At 40.9% G+C, this 19,356-nt stretch overlaps 1 protein-coding gene across 2 annotated transcripts in view; it reads right to left on the bottom strand.

Moving 5' to 3' along the window:
• Positions 1-19,356, bottom strand: part of LOC105230555 (5-hydroxytryptamine receptor 2A) — a 132,571-nt gene that overhangs the window by 80,559 nt on the left and 32,656 nt on the right. Inside the window, exon 2 of one of the 2 annotated variants that reach the window (XM_049452188.1) lies at positions 1,696-1,834. The gene's annotated coding sequence lies outside the window, so the exon portion shown is untranslated. The remainder of the gene's footprint in view (positions 1-1,695; positions 1,835-19,356) is intronic. The other variant, XM_011211374.4, reaches the window with a different exon arrangement.

The following is a 19,356-nucleotide window of genomic DNA, read 5'->3' as shown; positions in this document are numbered from 1 at the left end:
CAATGATCACAAACGAGCGCCACAATTGGCAGCTATGCACCGTTACACAGCAATTGCGGCAACATTGAGGAGGCGCGCCAACAAAGGACTTAAGCGCGCTGTGCTTGTGTGTGCGTGAATCGCTCACTCAATGAGTTGGCCACATTTCGCAAGTGGACGCCAATCATTGCAATGAGTGGATGAAAGTGCTGAATTGAACGCACTCCAATAACACTGCTTGTGGCGACATGTATTCGCATACACGCATACATAAGCATGAATATACATGTATATGTACATGCATTTGCTGTAGGCCTTGCGTGCATGTGTTGGTGCGGGTCTGTTGCGCGTGGCGGCGCTTTACGCAAATTGCCAGCAAATGCTCCACTTAGCGGTCGAGTGACGACAGACAGCTGTTGGCGCACGAAACACACACACACAACCACACGCGCAAAAAGGAATACGCCGCAACGCTTTTGTCACGTGAACTGACGCTTGTGAATTTACGGCGCAACCCTTTTCGCTCTGCAAAGTTTCTTTTATATTTTGCACTTTTCATTTTGTTGTTGTTCCTTTAGGGTTTGTTTCGGCGGGCTTATTGTTACGCTGCTCGCAGCGTTGATTGCTTCGCTGCCGCTGTGTAGCGCTAGGTTACCTTTGTAATATTAACCCGGCAATATTGTATTACTTCGCTCTTTGTTGACGGGTTAGCCCTGGTCGCTGGCTTAAAGTTCGCTCCTATGGCAAAGAGTGGGATTATTAATTCTCTGGCGCTTAATAAATTCTTGCAGATTCGAGCGAATTGTATACCATACAACAAAGAGACCTATATTTATTGGGTAGTCGAAAAAGCCTTTTCGTATTTTGTCAATAGCGTCGTTGCAGTCGTATATCTCCAGTGCTACCAATCACATTGAGTCATACCATAGAGTGTGGAAAGATGAGATTTTAAGTTTCATTTAACCAACAAAAAAAAAAAAATAAATTCGGGGAAGTTGAAAAAAAGTTACATTACAAAAAAGTCATTGGTCCAATCACCATCGGACTATCATTTGTTTCGGTCAATACAGAACTCTCTTAATGGAGCAAAATTGGCTTAAAGCCCTGTAAAAATTACTTGTTGCAGTTTTACACTGAAGGAATAATGGACAAATGGCAAAAAGTGGTCAGGCAAATGGTACATATTTGGTTCATTATACAATAAATATAAAAAAGAATAAGTTGGCAGTTTGATTAGAAATACGAAAAAACTTTTTAGACTACCTGAAAGAATTGTGTCAGAACTGTGCTTCTGTTAATGGAATGCTCATCAGAGTTATGCCATAAACTTATTGAAGATTTGTGTAAGGGTCTGTTTCATGTCAGACCGAACCCGACCTTAAAAGCGATGTGTATAGAACCGGGACGTTAATCTTAATCAGCGAGCATATAAAACAAGACATGTCCGGAGAATGGATGTTATAGGCGGAAATGTGTTTTTTTAAGTTCCTATGTAAACAAGAATGATATTTTCCCTGTCGATTTCTCGTTTTCACTGTATAAAATTTGTTATCCATTGTTGTTGTATACCCTACGTTGTTTTCACTTAAAGTTATAGCAAATTTCGTTTTGGTATTATCGCTTCGCTGTTATTATTTGCATTTTAAATTTCATTTTCTGATTTTATTTTTCCACTTTTTTCGTATCCCGTTATCTGACATCCGGTTAATGTTTGACCTTTCTTTTGGCTTCTCCACAAATACCGTTATGAGGGGGTGAAGGTAGGTGCAGGGTTGTCGACTTCATTGTATTTCTGTGTGTGCCGCCGTGGGGCTACGGGACCCACATACGCCAGAGCTGCCATTTGCGCGAGTGTCTGGAAAAAGTAAAGAAAAGCGAAATTAGATAATGGAAATTCAATAAAGTCTCGCAGAAATCTTCTGCAATTCGCTCGCTTATATATTGTATGTGCATCCATATTCATATCTACCTATGCAAGTAGCACTGTGGTTGTGTGTACTATGTGTGGCAAGTGTTGGTAAATGTTCGCATTTAACGTTCTGGGGTTTACGCACGATTGGTTTATCCACGCAAAGGCGCACACGCACACTCATACACACACACCGCGGAGCCACGACTAATTCGTGGCATAAATATTTGTTCCTCCAAATTGGGTCATGACATTTGCGCATATTCGGAATTCAATTATATTATATTGCGTTTAATGGGAATTGTAATTAACACGCGATTGGCGACAGGTCGCATTCTACAACAAACAATGCCATAGCCAACAATGGCAGATTGTTCGATTTCGCTGGCTCAATTCAGTGCCGCTGTGTGGGTGTATTAGCATGCGAAGGCATTTCTGAGCTGTAATTATGAATAAAAGGATTATGTTCGAGAATTGAATGAAGGGCTAATGGACTCTATGAGTTATGTCCCACAAATACATTCACTTTTGATTAACGATTTCGGATAAGAAACCATAAGTGTTTATCAAAGCTTTCTTAAATTAAATATCAATGATATTATTGGTGTGTATCGGCAACTAAGTGAGATATATTTTGTATCTGCTCGAGGAAATCACACTAAACGCTTCCAATTTGCTGTCTGCTGTCTTAACGAAGAATATCTAGTGGGATATGGGATTGATAGACATTTTTTTCTCTAACGGCGTAATTGACATTCATTTAAGCAACATGATACATTCCTGGTAAAAAAAAATGTGTTCTTTATGGAAAATGGGGAGATGTAGATACAGATTGGGTTGATAACACTATGTTCAAGTATCGTTATCTGGTTAGGACTGAGATTAGATGGACCCTCTTTGCGTCTTTATTTGGATTTCCTACTGAAAAGAACGCTTATATATGCTTTACTGTTCGAGATGAAGGCTGCGAAGGAACTACACAGACACTTTCGAGACTTCAGAAGTTACAGGTGTTAGTTACGCCTTTTTTCCGTGGTTACACACAAAAAAATAATAAAATAATTTCACAAGTCCGATTACAAATAGTATTCTCAGTCTATTAGGCTAACAAAGTGGTGTGCGTGTGTATGTATGTATTTCTGTGGCAAGTGTTAACACGACACCATTAAAATTGAACGCAGAAGAAAAACATGCGGTTTTGAGCCTTCATTTTATTTAATTTGAGTTTTCATGAGCGGCGGCCGGAGCACAGTGTTTGTGCGTGCGACTTGATTGTGGTAACGGGACTCAAACGCTAAATATCTGATATTAAAAACTCTTCAGGCAGTCAATCAATAACCACCCCGTAATTCGATGAAAGTTGGAGTGAAAGTATGGCCCGAACCGCACACACAAGCAAATACGCTTTACTCGTTAATGCATTGGTACATATTATATGTTATAAAGGGTGATCCATTTTGATGCTTCTTACTTTTTTAAAGAACAAACAAAGAAACTTCAAATTCAATTGGGCATGTTTATTATTATTCGAAAAGAACATTCTATGGCATCTATTTTTTTTGAAAATTATCTCTTTCAAATGTTGGCTGCGGCTAAGTCTCATACTGTCCATCCGTTGAGTTTTCGATGACTTGTTCTAGCTGGTAACTTGCGAGTGACACACGTGATGTGAACATGATTTTTTGCTTCTAGGCTCGATTCGAAGCGGGATTGTCCACATATACCTTAGAGTTTATTCCCCACAGTGAAAAGTCTAACGGTGTGATATCACACGATCAATCGGTTTGGCCCAAAACGTGAAAATATCTGCTCACAGAAGTGTTCTTTTAATAAATTCATTGGTTGATGCGATGTGAGGGAAATGGCGCCGACTTGCTGAAACCAAATGTCGCCGAGATCACCAGCTTCGATTTCAATTATTAAATAGTCGGTTATCATGGCGCGATAGCGTCGTCATCCACGGTTACATTCTCAACGGCTTCAATTTTGAAAAAATATGGATTCTACCGGTTCAGAAACTACACCAAACCGTCTTTTCTAGATGAAATGACAGCTCTTGAATCCCTTCAGGTTTCTCTTCGTCCTAAATTCGGCAATTTTGCTGGTTTACATACCCATTGAACCAGAAATAGCTGAAAACGTCGGATCTTCTTGGAACCCTTCAAGGGCCCATAGAGCGAATCGATGTCACTTGAAAGGTTGAGCAGTTTTAGGTGTTGCGTCAAATCGACTCTCCACGGTCTTTGTGTACAGTCTCAGTTATGGCTGCTGTATTTTCTTCACCGCGTGCTGGTCCTGGTCTACTCGGTCAAATATTATCCAAAAATAACATGACAGCTAGACACGAATCACGCATAATAAAAGAATATTGAAAAAAGTACCCCTACTTGAATCACCCGTTATATAATATATGGTACATATGTAGCTTGTAAATGATTTTGATTATGTGCGAAAATAAAATTTGCAAAATGCGATGAAATTTTATGAATAAATCCGCCTGATCATTATTTTCTATTGGACGAAGTGCTAACTGTACACAGTTATTTCACGTACACACATTCGTGCAAATGTAGATGGTGTTGTATGCGAGCGTAGCCACGTGAACTGTGTGTGGCACAAGTAATTTTGCTTTTGTAAAAATGATTGTAATTTTAAACGGGACATTATGCCGTTTAATGAGCCAAATGAATTGATCCTTTTATATTTAAATTTGCGCTTCCATGGTTAGTGAGGGAATAAACGAGAATTGGCATATAAAACGAGGCGACAAATAAATGATTTTAAAATTCATTTTTGATTGCGTGTTGGACGAAGTTTTTGTATTTGTAATTCACATTGCGGTTTTAAAAATAATAAAATAGAATTTCGCCTGTGAAAATTTTGTTGTTGTTATAGTACAAGCATAAAAAGTTAAATTTTTTGCATCTAAAAATAATATAATAGCTCTCTGAAGAGGAGTAGAATAAGAGCAGGTTATATTGAAAGAGTATGGCATATGCATTAAGTCTACAAGTTCATACAAGGGTACGTCAGCGTGGTATCAAACTGGGCCAATAGAAGCGTCTTAGCCAAGTAAACCTGAAATGATTTTATAATATATATCAGGAGGCATAAAATTCCAGAGGTTCCTCTCCTCTTATTCTTAGGCTCTCGTCTTCAAAATGTTTCTTTGATAAAAAGCTTTCATGGAGAACAAATATTGAGAAGAGTGGAAAGAAGGTTGTAGGGAAGCTACAGGGAAAATGTGAGCAAAGGTAGTGTTTTGGCTCTACTAAAACTTACTCATGCCATAAATATTCTATGGTGTATATTTATGTGGATGGCACTTGAAAAGTTAACACTTGCTAGAGAGCTTGAACTTGTTCAAAGAGTGACTCTTAGCGGTATCTCCGGTGCACCAATAATAGCAGTTAATGCCATTTAAACATAGCAACCGTGGACATTGATGGTAGATGAAATATGCCCTAAAAGGTTCAGCAAAATTGGGTATATGAAGGGGTTCAACAAGGACATGTCAACATTTTTTGCAGAAAACTTTAACAACTGCGTCGCGGAGGCTATTTGTGGCTAATTTTTCTCTGCTCACGTACCAAAAAGGGATATGTGGATGGCAGAAGTCGGTAGAGAGGCGTTGCGCTCAAAAGCTAGTCAAGTTCAAAGCTAGTCGATGAGTATCTAACCACACTTGAAATAACATCTAGCTGACAAAGACTTAACCGAAACTGACATTGGTTGAATACATTGCTTTGATCTCAGTGCCAGATTTCAGTTAAACAAGTTAACCGTTATAGCTTTCTATTTCGACTAAACCAGTAAAACGAATTGCAAATTTTAATATCGTAAAAATCTGACCTGAATACACTATTACAATGTGTAAAAAATAGTAAGGCTTCATGATTCTAAAATTCATAATTTCAAAATTCTTATTTTTTTCAAAGTCAGGGCCGTCCCATTCAAAATGATCCTCCATGGTCCCAATACACTGGTGCCAACGTCTGCCTCGAAATAGTTATTTCGGAATAGCCTTTAGTGCGCGCAGCGGTTCACATTTAATGTTTGCAGTTGATTCAAAACTCTTTCCTCGGAACGGTCGTTTGAATTTGCTGAATAGTCAGAAGTCACGTGAAGCTAAATGAGACGAATGCGGTGGTTGCGACACGATATTGGTTGAAATTTCGACGAAAAACTCACAAAGAATCAATGTGGTATGCGACGGTGCATTATCGTGGTTCAAAAACACAGAGTTAACTCTGGCCACTTTTTACGAATACTTTCGCGAAAAGGACGTATAATACTCATTTTTTACCTGCTTTGACGTGGTTTTTGAGTATTTGGCTCACTTTTGCCACGGATCGTAAGCATAGATCCAAGACTCATCGCCAGTAATAAATTATTACTAATAATCCGTTTCGTGACATTCTGGGATTCTGAAAGCATAATTTCACATTTTTTCGGAAAAATTGAGTGAGCGAGAGGAACCAATCATGCTTTCACTGTTCTTAGGTTCAAATAATCTTTCACAATGATCCTTGGAATATTCTAACGATGCCTCTCTCTGACTGCTGATCATCAATTCTCAAGCACCAATTCCTTTATTTTATTGACGTGTTGGTCATCAGTTGATGTAGATGGTCGTCCTGGACGTGGTTCGTCGTGAACGCGTTCTCTTTGAATAATTTGTACCAATCAAAAACACTTGCTCGCCATAAACAATTGTCACCGAAAGCCTTTTCCAACATTATGAACGTTTCGGCACCAGAAATTTGGTCCCACACACAAAATTTAATGGAACTTCTTTGTTGAATAATTTCACTCATTGTAAAAATCGGCGAATGCAATTTATATACTTCAGAAATATAAGCTCCAATGTCACTGATAGTAATTACCAAAAAAAAAAAAAAATCGCGCAAAATTTAAATTAAAAAGTTTTATTTTTTTGCCCACAGTATTACATTGTTTCCCCATTATCTTTTTTTTAACAGAGGTTGAAATCTGAAAATAGCATTCATAATTTAAATATTTTCAATTAATTTTTTTTCGATTACTCCAAATATTTGAAATTGATATGCGCATAATATTTAACTGCTTATAATTTTATTAAACAATTTCCATTTATCGTCGCAGAAATTAATTGCGAAAGCGGTTGAGTCCGAAATTCATTGGTGCGCAAAAAGTTTATTGTTTTAATTTCGGCGATGGCGGAAAGACGGGCGAAAGCGCACCAACGAAGTATGCTCCACTTCGGAGCAATTCATTAAGCCACATATGTATGGCGGATTAAATATATTTACTTTTGTATTGTTGTGTGTATGTGGCCACCGAAATAAGTTGGATAACGTGTGTGGTCCGTTTTGGCACCTTGCCACTTTCGTTTCGACGTTGCGTGAACTCTTTGCCACACACACCTGAAGGTCGGTCCCCTTCATTTGGATTTCATAGCCTCAATTTGCAATTTTTTCTCGCTACAGAACAAATCCAATTAAAATGATTTACAATGTTCGATGTGTAGAGTTAAATTGAAAATGTCGTCAGTATTCTGGGGATGCTTCGGTTGGTATTTCCGGGAAGACTAAGAAAGTTCCAACAGCGAAAATGTGACCTAGATTCATTGTATCTACGAAAGATAGTCACACGAACGTCCATACTTTTATTGGCCGCTTTATGGAACTTTCAAATTACCAATAATAAATTAGAATTTTTGTTAGAACATCCTCTAAAAACCTAACAAGGGCCGAAATGCCTAAACTTTCCAAATAGAATCTGATTCCATTTGAAATCTGGCAGGCTTGATTCATTACTCAAGGACTTCTCTTAAATATTTCAGTTAAATAAAGTTCTATATATTTTGGGCAGATTGAAACTTTTCATTTTTTCAGTGTCTTCACAAAGGCTTCATGGTAGTTCCAACTGCTGGGAAGTAAGTGTATATCAGCCGCCATTCTCCTTCTTCACTTTGCTCTTCTCTGCGTTGTTGTAATTTTGTAGTGTTCGTTCCCTGTCTTTTGGCCTGCTGGCTCGTTGCGTACGTTTCAATAATTTAACGCAATTTTTGCAATTACACGCAATCACTTCCACCATAAATAAACCGCCCGACCAACGAGCTGCTGCTCCGTGCGTGCCCCATGTTCTGGCTCTTCTTCTCGGGTTTCTTTATTTTGCGTGTATGTGCCGCGCGTAGTGTTGCTGCTACTGCCGTGTGGTGCTTTATTGCAATTATTTTTGTTGTTGTTGTATAATATAGCGCAGAATTACAGCGAGATGGTTTTCTGCGCACCAGCCATACCATTGCTGTCATTTTTCGGTGGCCCATAAAATGTCGCCGCAGTTTTTTCTTTTGTCGCATAGCGGCAAGACGGCGGAACGGCAATATGGCAAGGCGGCAAGACAAAAAGAGTGCGGCTCCCATATGAGAACAAGCATCAGTGAGAAAGGCAGAAACATGGGCCACAGCCGCGGGCTGGGCGTGTAAAGGATGCGAGGCGCGCAAAACGCGGAGACACTTGAGACTTTCTCAAAGAAAAGTACACGGGAAAAGAACGAAAGCGGGAAAAAACAAAACAATGCAGAATGTAAGACAACAAAGTTGAGGAAGAAAGTAAAACATTACAGCGCGGCAGTTCGCAATAAGGAGGAAAGCGGAAATATTCGCTCGGCGTGTGACTAACAAAGCGTGCGGCATGCGGCAAGAACAAAGCGACTGCTGATGGCGCTGGCAAGTCACTTCCATCTCCTTCAGCACGAAATCTACAGCGGCACAACTATTAAAGTTGCTTTCAGCATTTTGCTGCAAGTGCGCATTTGTGGCACAAGTAGCAACTACTTAGCGCGGCAAAGCTGTTTGTATTGTTGGCTGCTCGGTTGGTCGGCTACTTGCTTGCCTGCCTGCCAGCTGGTTTGCTAGCTGACGTGACTACTCCACTCGCGTGGCAAGTTGGCAGTTGGGCTGCTGCATGCAGACAACATTTTCCATCTTCGCCGGCAGCCACTCCTGCAGCGGCACCGTAGGCGGCGTTATTGTTTTTCACTTCCGGCATCACGCTCTTCGCTCATTTCCGCTTCCTTTACTATTAAGCGTATATCGTCACTTCGATGTGTGTGAGTGTTTATGTAAGGATGTGTGGGGGAAGAGTGGAAGGAAAGCCGAAGACGATCTACCTTCTTTCCACAAATTGCTTGAATTCTTTAACTAATAAGCTTTTTCAAACTGTAAACTGTATCCATGTATAGGTTACACCTGAGCTACACATCAGTTGAAAATTGATATTTTGCTTTGGAGGATGGAGTCATGTGTAGAAGTTCAGGCAAGTGAGGAAATTTCTCTGATTGCCATTCCCTTGGGGGAAACGATTCTTTTACATATAGCTCAAGTCTTTCGGCTTTCGGCCCTAGACTATGTATTCTCTGCGTAGCCAAGGAATATCCATTTGAAGGCGGAACATCCTCTCCACAGGGTTTTGCGCTGGGTTTGGGACCTGCTACGTAAAAAACGCCCCCAATGGTCTCGGGTGAGAGGGGGAGGTCTCTCTTGATGACGACCATGGCAAACGAAACAAGGATTTCGATTTGAGGGCATGCACCTGGAATGACCGGTGCCTTAATTGTGAAGGTGCCGCTGCCCAGCTGGTTGATGTTCTCGTTAGAGTGAAGGCTCACATCTAAGATTTTGCGCACGGTGAAAAATATGGTCGTTTGCATATTGCTGTAAATTATGCTGTAATCCAACTGGGTTTACTGAAAGCAAGCAACAAAGATAGCGCCATCTGTCGTGTACCTATTCAGGCATAGTCGCGCTTCGCTTCTTTCACTTCCTCAGCATTCTTATGCAAGGAATCACAAAAAATTATTGGCATGTATATGCATATGTATAGCATCTACCAGCATTTTTCCACTATCGCTAGTTTTTCACACGCAATTTTATGGCAAGCTCATATTGGTATATAAAATGCGTGTGAATGGTGGTTGCTCCCAAAGCGTTTTCAGCATAAAAAATAAACTGCTGCCGAAAAAGCAAATAAAGCGGTGAGTACAAACGAGTGCTAAGTTTTCGCATCTTTTTTTTGCCGCCGACACTGAAGTGCTAATCCTGAAAGAACAACCGAGTGCTAAGAAAACTGCGACAGCAAAGCAGCTAAGCTGCCAAAGCAGGCGGAAGACTGCGCTCTAAAGTGGCGAAAAGTATCTCTCTGCGATTTAAGAGCCACTTCAGCGTTTTGGTGTCTATTTATGCATGAAAATGCAGCGCAGCCACCGAGCCACCGAGATGTTGTGGCAACACAAGCCACCTACTTATCCACCACCACACTCATAATTGAGGAAAGGCGCGTGGATGTGTGTGTGTGGATGTGGGGTAGATCTGGTCAGCGAGGCGTGTGCGCAACCACAATGCTTTGTAGCCGCTGGCCTTGTGGCGTACACTTGAGTACGCTCGAGCGGTAATTGTGCGACAAAGCGACTCGCAATGACATGGAAAATATTTAAAAATAAATTACAAAGTCCGCTGCGAGCTGCATTGTAGGCTAACTTGTAAAGCTAACAACTTTTTGCAACAACATTAATTATTTAAAATTTCGATCTTAAAATATAATTACCTTCATATTTAAATAATTCTCTAACTTTTTGTGAGTGCACATGAACAAGGGCTAATTTTGCATGCAATCGAATATACTCGTATTTCTAAGCCCGAGAGAAGAATTCTATGAATTTTCAATTTCTAAATTGAAAGCTCCTCTCCAAAGCGCACTAGGACAAGCTTCGTGTAAACCATATATTCCGATATTTCTATTTAGTACTCATTCGACGATCTTCTCGCACTTGGAAACACATCATTTTTTTGGATTTTCAACAAACACTAAACAAAAATACTGAAACACAAAAATCGTATAGTAACACGAAGCAATTCCCGGAAATTCGTGGCTCACATTGAAACCGCCGTAAAAATAATTTTCAAATTCCTCCTAATCCGCCACGTAAGCTCTGTGACAGCAGCGGAGTTTTGCGCACACAAATAAATTCGCAATTAAGGCGCTTGCACCTGCCCAGGCGGCGGCTGAGCTGACACAACACGGCGTATGCGTAACATTGGACAAATTCTGCCGCTACTTTAGGCTTAAATGTGGTCTGTTTGGTAATACCTCGCTGTTGGGCGCTCGGTTCATTCGTCCCATTCGCGCTTGGGCGGCTTCATTAAGTGCGTTGCACAGTGCGAGAGGCAAGCAAGTGAGCGCTAATGTGCATGCAGTGGCAAACTGGGTTCTATTTATGTACATGCATAGCGTGTTTTTGCCTCTGCTCGACAACTGAGTGATACGATGCGCGCCTAACTAGTTGCATTGTTCGCTGCTACTACTTTGACCCTGGCCTTGATGGGACTTCATGCGTTGCCTTTTGCATAGTAGCTTCCCTGCCTTTCCTCTCATTTCTTCAGAAAACAACGCTGAAAGGATATGGGGGTGTGCGAGATCAATAATTGCAGGATTTTCTTTATACAAGTATATTCACTAATAAATCATGTCTCTAACATTGACGAAAAATGTGAATAAATCAGTTAGTAAATTCTAGTTTAATGGTTCGCGATCTATCTCTGGACTATTTCTTCATAAATAAAATGCAGCCTTAAAAGGTAATAAATTTGGATACCCTGAAGTATTTGTACATGAAGTTTGCCACGATCCTGAAGAAAACGTCATATAACCTATATATTGGGTACCCGAAAAAGTCTTTTCGTATTTTTTCAATAGATGTCGTTGCAGTCGTATATCTCCAGTGCTACCAATCACGTTGTGTCATACCACATAGTAATGGAAAGGTGGGATTTTAAGCTTCATTTAATCAGAAAAAAACATAAATTCGGGGAAGGTGAAAAAAGTTACAGCTGTTCAAAAATGAGTGAAAATAATGAGAAAATTCGCTATATATTGAAATTTTTGTATAAAGCGTGAAGCGGGGTGTATATTGTTGTATGTATTCACTCCAGTCAATGTTAACGCTTTCTCTTGTTTAAAATGTTTTTGCAAAATTAAATTAAATACTTCGCCTGCGAGGAAAATATTCGCTTGATAGTTAAGCGTCTTCCATTTAAGCTCAGTGAAAATCTCTTCTCCTCTTAGCAATCAATAAAATTGACTATTCAAGCGAAAGTTGCAATACTTCACACACATTTACTCAAGTCTGCACACACACACACACACACACAACCATTTTGTGTACAGCTATTTGTAGCTATTTAAATGCATAGCAAATATGTGCTTAGCAATACGCCAAGCGCACACACACTCAAAATAGCTGTTTAGCTTTGAGTACGTAAGTCGGTGTGTATGTAGATTCAGACGAAAGAGTTTGTTAGGGCTTGTTAAGTGCACTTCAAGTGCATCAAGCGCTTTCCTTTATCCCTCCCCGAACGTGTGTGTGTGTATGTGTGTGTGTGTTTGTGATTGCGTGCATAAGTAGCTCAGCGATTTTGAAATAGCTCGAAGCTCATGTCGACGCCTTCCAGCCCTACTTGTGTCTGTATGTGTGGTCGGATCAAATGCTTTTTAAAGAAGTTCAACGAAATGCAGGAGTTTCTGGCAGACTGGTAAGCGAAACACCCTTTTGGAATCAATAATTTCGCTTGTTTGATGTTTTCTGGTAATTCTGCTGCTTGTTTTCTCACGAAGTGTTTTAAACATATAAAAAAGCTCTGTTAAAGATTCTTATAAGCATTTTGGAATCAACTTAGCCCTCGTTTGTACACCGTGCAACAGTTTGTTGCAACTAAATAAAAATCATCGTCAATGACTGCAACTACTTGAGTGTCAATCAACAATTATCTTAATTAATTAAAAGTCAAAGTCTAGTTGTACGACTTCGCTAAGTGTGAGCACTTCAAAGATGCATGGCCGTTGGCACAACAACAAATGAGCAATGTGGCACTGCCACGTGGAAAATTAATTTTATCTTCACCCATTCCCTGCACCTCAGTAAACGGCCATATTGTGAGAGCGTTAACACATCGCCGATGATAATGTCAGGTAACTGAATTGTAAGTGCAAAGGCAAAGGCAAAAACAAAAGCAATATCAATTACATATTTAATTGCCACTCCTCCCACCGCCACGGTCCCTCAGCTGCAGAGCTTGTGCAATGCCTCGAAAGGTCGTGTGGCCTCGTCGGAGCACACAATCGTGGTGACCAGAGATCGCCGTGTTGAGTGAGAGTGCGAAGAGCGCGTGGTATGGAGAGGCAAGGTAATGCGAAAGCAATGTATAGCTTTGTTTGAAGTCCCAGCAACACTTTATGTAATAAATACAAGTGCAACAACAATGGTGCGAAATAACTGTTGCAACTGCAAACGCAATTAAAGGAAAAATACTGCACTTCACATGCGACAGGTGAGAAAATAAACGACGGTTATCAAAGTGTTGAAATTCTGCAGAAAATGCCAAGACACCTGAAAGCCAACGCGCTCTTTACGTAAGTACGCCCAGCGGAGGGAGTAAAGATCGAGCAAAATGAACGGAAATGAAAACTATCTGCTTCCGGTTAAGCTGCCACGTTGGTCTCATTTACTAAGGCACGCTTAGCCCAACGTAAGTTCAAGCTTCTTATATAATATTAATTCCTGAAACACAGAAAGGGTAGTGAGAATTGGATGCTGTAGTTGACATAAGAGAAAGTCTTACGTCTGTGTGTTGCCTTCCAGCCATTAAATAAACATTTTGTATTATTCGATTGAAGTATGCTCGTTTAAATGCGAATAACGGCTTGGAATTAAATTATCCTTCTTAAACTTTTTATTGTCAGATCTCAGATGTTGATGAGGAAGATATTACAGGAATCTGGTCTCGCAGTAGTCTCACCGAAGATGTAGGAGGGTGCAGCGACTAGTAAACCTTGCTATGAAACGTTAGCTAGGTATGTACCATTTGGTCTTGATTCGACACTAGATATTGAAAGCAGTTCCCGGAATTTTATGGGCGTGTTCAAGTTCGCAAGTCCATTTTCATCATCATTATGTCGGTGAGTGGCAAGCAAGTTAAAGATCTCAGTTTGATTGAATAACTCGATTTTCACATCTATTGAAGTTCAGTCAATATTATACTGTGATATGGGTTTACTTGCTTGCAGGTGCACGTTGCAAATTACCATACTTTCGCAATTTATGCACCCATATTCGTTGGCACGTGTGTGTTTTAGGTGTGCGTTGACTTGGCTCACCGTTAGGTTGCGTGTGAGTCAAGCCTCGAAGCAACAGCTGCCATTTGCGCAGCTTGACTGACAAGCCTGCCACTCTTTGTTGCACGCTGTTGCACCCGCATTAGTAATTCTAACTGATATAATGCACTTGCAACGTCGCTGCGACGCCAGCAGCAACATCGCCGGCAGCTCACCCGCCAAGTGAGTATTTCCAGTCAACAGGTGGGGTCTTAGCGCCCTATCTACGTTTATATGCAAGCAATCTCACTCATTCAATCGTGGGCTGTCGTGCCAGCGCACGAGCTTGTGGGCAGCTGGCGTGCGGGTTGGAAGTGTTGTTTGCCGCTTGAACGCAGCCACACCGATTTTTGTGTTACATCGGTCTTGCCACAATGCCAAGCAGGAGGAAGTCAAGCTTCTCAAGCGTGCAAACATATTTATCTAAATATATTAATATGTGTGAGTGTGAGTGTGTGCAGGCAGATCTACCTGTGATACTCGTATATATATAAATGAATTGCTTTAGCCAGTTTTGCCATTTTTCTTCCGCAGTTGTTGTTGTTGCTGGTGGTCCGCCACCGCTCATTCCATTGATGTTTGCTGGGAAGGAGGATATCGATGCTGGCACAGCTATAACCGGCTCGACGGGACGTGGAGGTGCAAAATGAGCCAGCGAGTGTGCAGCCACAATATGCGCGTGTGTGTTTGTGCGCGGCCTTGCAGCTGCCAACTGACTTACGTCGCCTATTTTAGCATTTTAAGATAGTGTAAACGTTGTAGCACCCTCCACTCATCTACTGCTGCCACGGATGAGAATGAAAAATTAAGTGCCCTTTCTCGCAGCGCTTAGTAGGGAGGTGACGCTGCAGCAGCTGGGCTTCGGTGCGCTTGTCGTTCGCCGAGTGAGTTAAGTAAAAGTGGATGGAAGTGATTTTCTAATCAGTCTATTGTAAGTAATTTTTCTCTCTTCTGCCTCACTTTTTGCGTTGTGCTGTGCTCCTTTTGTGTTCGACGTGTAATAAAATGCTCACTCACCTGACTGCGTTGGTGTTCTCACTTATCCATGGGTATAAGCACCAAGTGTGTCAACATGGAAGGAAATATTTTTCACATATAACTAGTTCTATTTTTGCTCCTTCGAAACTACTCTCAGAGTGACTAGCCTTACAAAAATCGAATTTTACCGAATTGTGCTCTTGTGGGAAAAGAATCATCTAATAGACCTTATTTTGATGATAATAAGTCATCTGATGTCAACGTTTATTTTCGATGTTGGCGTACTCTCTCTTTTGGATTCAAGTTAGTGCAGATAACTTGCTCTCAGGCTATGTTCATCTAACTTCTAGTTATAAACTTTGGCTTTGGCAGCATGAAGCATTTGTCTAATGGTTTGAAGAAATGCCGATTTGATGTGCTTTTTCAAGGTTTTCGAGTTCCGATTTGTTGCTTAGATTCCATTGCGGTTGAATACAATTTCAAAAAAATCTGTTTGGTTCTCGTTACACCATTCTCTCATTTATTTAGCCGCTGTGAATTATAATTGCTTCTTGAAAGAGTGAGAGTTGAAACAATTAGTTCTGGCATACCTTTGCCTTAGTTCAAAAGCACTTTGTCTTCCACGAGCTTCAAATCAGGAACCACAGCGCGCAGTTTCGAACTAGTTCATCAATTGGAAAGGTACCATCTTATCTCTCACCTTTGTACCGTTAAAAAACAAATTTGTGCAGAGAGTAAGTCCACAGCACTGCGAAGGTCGTATCAACGCAGTTCATAAATATTTATACGCCAAACACATTTTACCACATTGAGCTAAATTAAATTCGCCTTCACTGCATCTGCCGAAGAATAGCTTACACCGCAGTTGATGGTATGCTACACATAACCATATCAACGTATGCAAATTATTTGCTTGAGATAAATTTATAAAATATAAATATACAATCTGTCGTTGTCTTAACTTGCGAGAAGAAAGCTTAAGCTCTTCTTAAATGAACATCAATTTTGACAATTTTTAAAGAAAATTCTGCAAAACCAAAGCCTTCATGTGTCATAATTGGCGTTGCTCACATTGAAGTCAGCATTTGCAATATTTTCACAGAGAACATTGTTGTTTAATTAAATTATTTCTGTTTGCGTTGATCTTCCACGCAAATATGCAAAGCGAGCAAACTGCGTTAAAGAGAACTTTTAATTTTAATGCAAGCTCATAAAAAGCTTTCGACAGGTGTGCATTCGAGCGCGCGGCCACAAAACCGCTGCCATGAACTAACCACAGTACTTTAAATATTTTTCGAGGTTTTACTTTTTAATTTTTTTCATTTCGGCTATTTATTTACGTAATTTTCAGAAACAAAAACAAAAGTGCAATGCACATGAAGCTTACGTTGGTTCGTTTGAAATTTTCACAGAAATGAACGAATATTATTTTTATTGAAATGAAGTACGCTTCTTGTTTAAAGCCAGTATCAGGTTCAGAACAGTTTCTTTTCTCAAGAAATACAGTTTTTCAGACCCTTTGCTCTCTTTTACAGGATAGAAGAACACTTCACAGCTCAGCTTGCCAGGGACTGTCAGCCTACTTGAGGAGGCTCGAAGTTGGATTATATAGAGACATAAGCGTGTCGTCTTCTGTTTAGTTTTTTAATGATTTCTCAAAAATGCGAGTCATATTTATCGGTCGGTATTAATCGGTCTTGCAAAAGAAATATTCCGAAACGAAGGCGGATGCAGCTCATTTGCTCACAGGCACTCACAATCAACTACGAGTACACACAATGATGCCTTTCCACACATAATTTTGTAGGCAGCGGAGATATGCCTCTACGATCATGAAAACAAATTCAGGGCGACGCGAAAGTCCTCCCTTAGCTGTGAGCTTACCTGGCATTGACATTGCAATATTTACCTTGAATGTCGAATATGGCATAAAAAATTACGAAAGAGTGAATGGTGAGGAATGAAGAAAACAGGCAACTGGGAAGCAGCCACGGACAAGGAAGACTCGGCCAAATTGAATTTCACTGCGCTTGCTGATGTAGAGAATACTGCCTACCGAGAAGCGCACGTCGGCTGCATATAACTGTGCAGTTCGTGTGTGTATGTGTACACATTATATGGCAATAAACCTTTTATACCCTTCCAACAGCGCCTGCGGTAGCGACAGCGGCACAATTCAATTTATCATCTGGCCGGCGCAGTGACACTTTTGCTGCTTAACGCCAACAGTCACTTTATGCCACTTTACACACACACGCTCATACACATGAGACTACGCGGCCGTGTACATGGCATCTACTACATAGAGACGTATATATTGAGTTGGGGTCGGTGCGGTTTGTGGTGGCTCTACCATGCGGCCTCTGGGCTGCCACGGTGCCTCGGTGGCTTTGCGTCACGCTGCGCTGCTTTGGCGCTATGTTCCACTCAGCAAGTTTAAACGGTGCTCAGCCTGCGATGCGTGTGTGCGTGTGTATGTGTCGGGTGTCATGTAGTAAATTTGTTGTATGCCACATGCAATGGCAGGCACGCGTGATGATATATTATGGCGCCGACGGCGTTGCGCTGCCACTATGTGGTGATGAGAGAGTGGCAAAAGTAATGCTTTAGTGGCGTGGAACGTGGCTTCTGGGCTGCTGCAAGTGTTGCAGATTGCTTTCAGTGCGAAAGGCGCCGCCTCGCAGCTGCTAATATTTGTTGCAACTAAAGTGTAATAGATGCAGAAAGTCTGCTTAAAGCGAAATTGCTTGCAAGGCTGAAACTTAGCTCATTTTATGAGCGAATGTGCGAGCCAAAGCCTTTAACTTAAAGGAGAATTTAGTATTTTTGCAAGAAATTTGTGCGAAATGTGTTTAAATTTCACCTGTGTTTTGGTATTATTTAATATTTAAGCAAACCGTAATAGCGAAGACTTTCGGCAGAAACGTTCTCCTCTCCGTCGCAGTCGATTTCACTGTCCTCGTGCTTATAGTAATTTCAGTATATCGAAACGCTCTGCCATACGTGCATAAATAAATTCCTCGGGGGACTACATATCTGTAGCTACACTTGTACATGCGTAGTTTGGCACACAGCCATGTACACGCATGTAGGCGCTGTATAACCAAATTCGTTTGCGTCCTGCAGTAATGTTCTAATGTCACTCATACGCCCCAGCGCACACACGCTTGCCGCTCGCCGGCGAATTGACATGTCAGCAACGTTTTGGCACTGTAATTGTTCCTTTTCTGATCTCCGCAGCATGCCCAGCCACACACATACACACAGACATGCACAGTTGTGTGACTAGTGCTATGTGTGCGTGTGGCGGTCGGCGCTCGCTCCGTGTACGCGCATGTAAAAAAGCCATTAAATTTAAGCTGAAATTGCTCGTAAAAAGTACTTTGTGTTGGTCTCGCTGGGATTTTCGTTGATGGAGTGCGCCCCGCACAGCCACCGACGAACACGCACACACACACACACACACGTATATATAGATGCGCATAAATGCTTTTAAGTGGATGCCACGCATTACAGTGTAATAAATATTATGCAAACTTTTCTTTATTGCCACTACTAATTGTCGGTTGAGTATCCGCACGAAAAGGGACCAAAGTGAGCTTTGGGAATATGCTCTGGCAGTTAATTCGGCAAATAGTATTATATACGCATCACAGCGGATATATTTGGGTGTGTAAATAGGGAAATAATACTGAGTGCATTTAATGGCAATTGGCAGCCGCAGCAAGTGGCCAAATGTGTAGCGGCGGTGGCTTGGCAGCAAGATTTAATTAATAGTAATGTAATTTTGAGTAAAGCACATAACCTCCATTGAAATACGAGCGCGCATTCTCTCAGCTGCAGGTATTTTATGCCTTTCGTGGGGCCATTAATAACCCGGTGGCTGATTAGAATTCACCTGGCAGTAAACGAGAGGTTTCTTTAACATAGCGTGACAGTGCTAATTTTTCTTACGTTGCTTCGTTGCTTTCGTTTTTCTTTCATTTAATTTGACAGTATCCCTTTAAAACTTTGGTATCTTCCAATCGAGAATTAAAATGTTTAACGGGCGCAAGAAATTGAGAATTATTGAACAATTTTTAGTTCCTTAAACTAATTTCGACGTATTAGAAGGAGGCGCGTGCTTCATGCTTCGTTTGCTATCTCTTTTGCAAGTTGTTATAACGACTTCGCCACAAAGGTTAATCGTTTTGAGTTGTGCGCCAATTTAAATGGCGGTTTCTTTGACTATGAAAAACTTAAACAAAATTTGTTTATTTTATTTCTGGTTTTTGAAAAATGCCAAAGTAATCAGAATTC

Source organism: Bactrocera dorsalis, chromosome 3, assembly GCF_023373825.1.
Source record: "Bactrocera dorsalis isolate Fly_Bdor chromosome 3, ASM2337382v1, whole genome shotgun sequence".
Lineage (NCBI taxonomy): Eukaryota > Metazoa > Arthropoda > Insecta > Diptera > Tephritidae > Bactrocera > Bactrocera dorsalis.
This window is presented reverse-complemented; position numbering and strand designations above follow the sequence as displayed.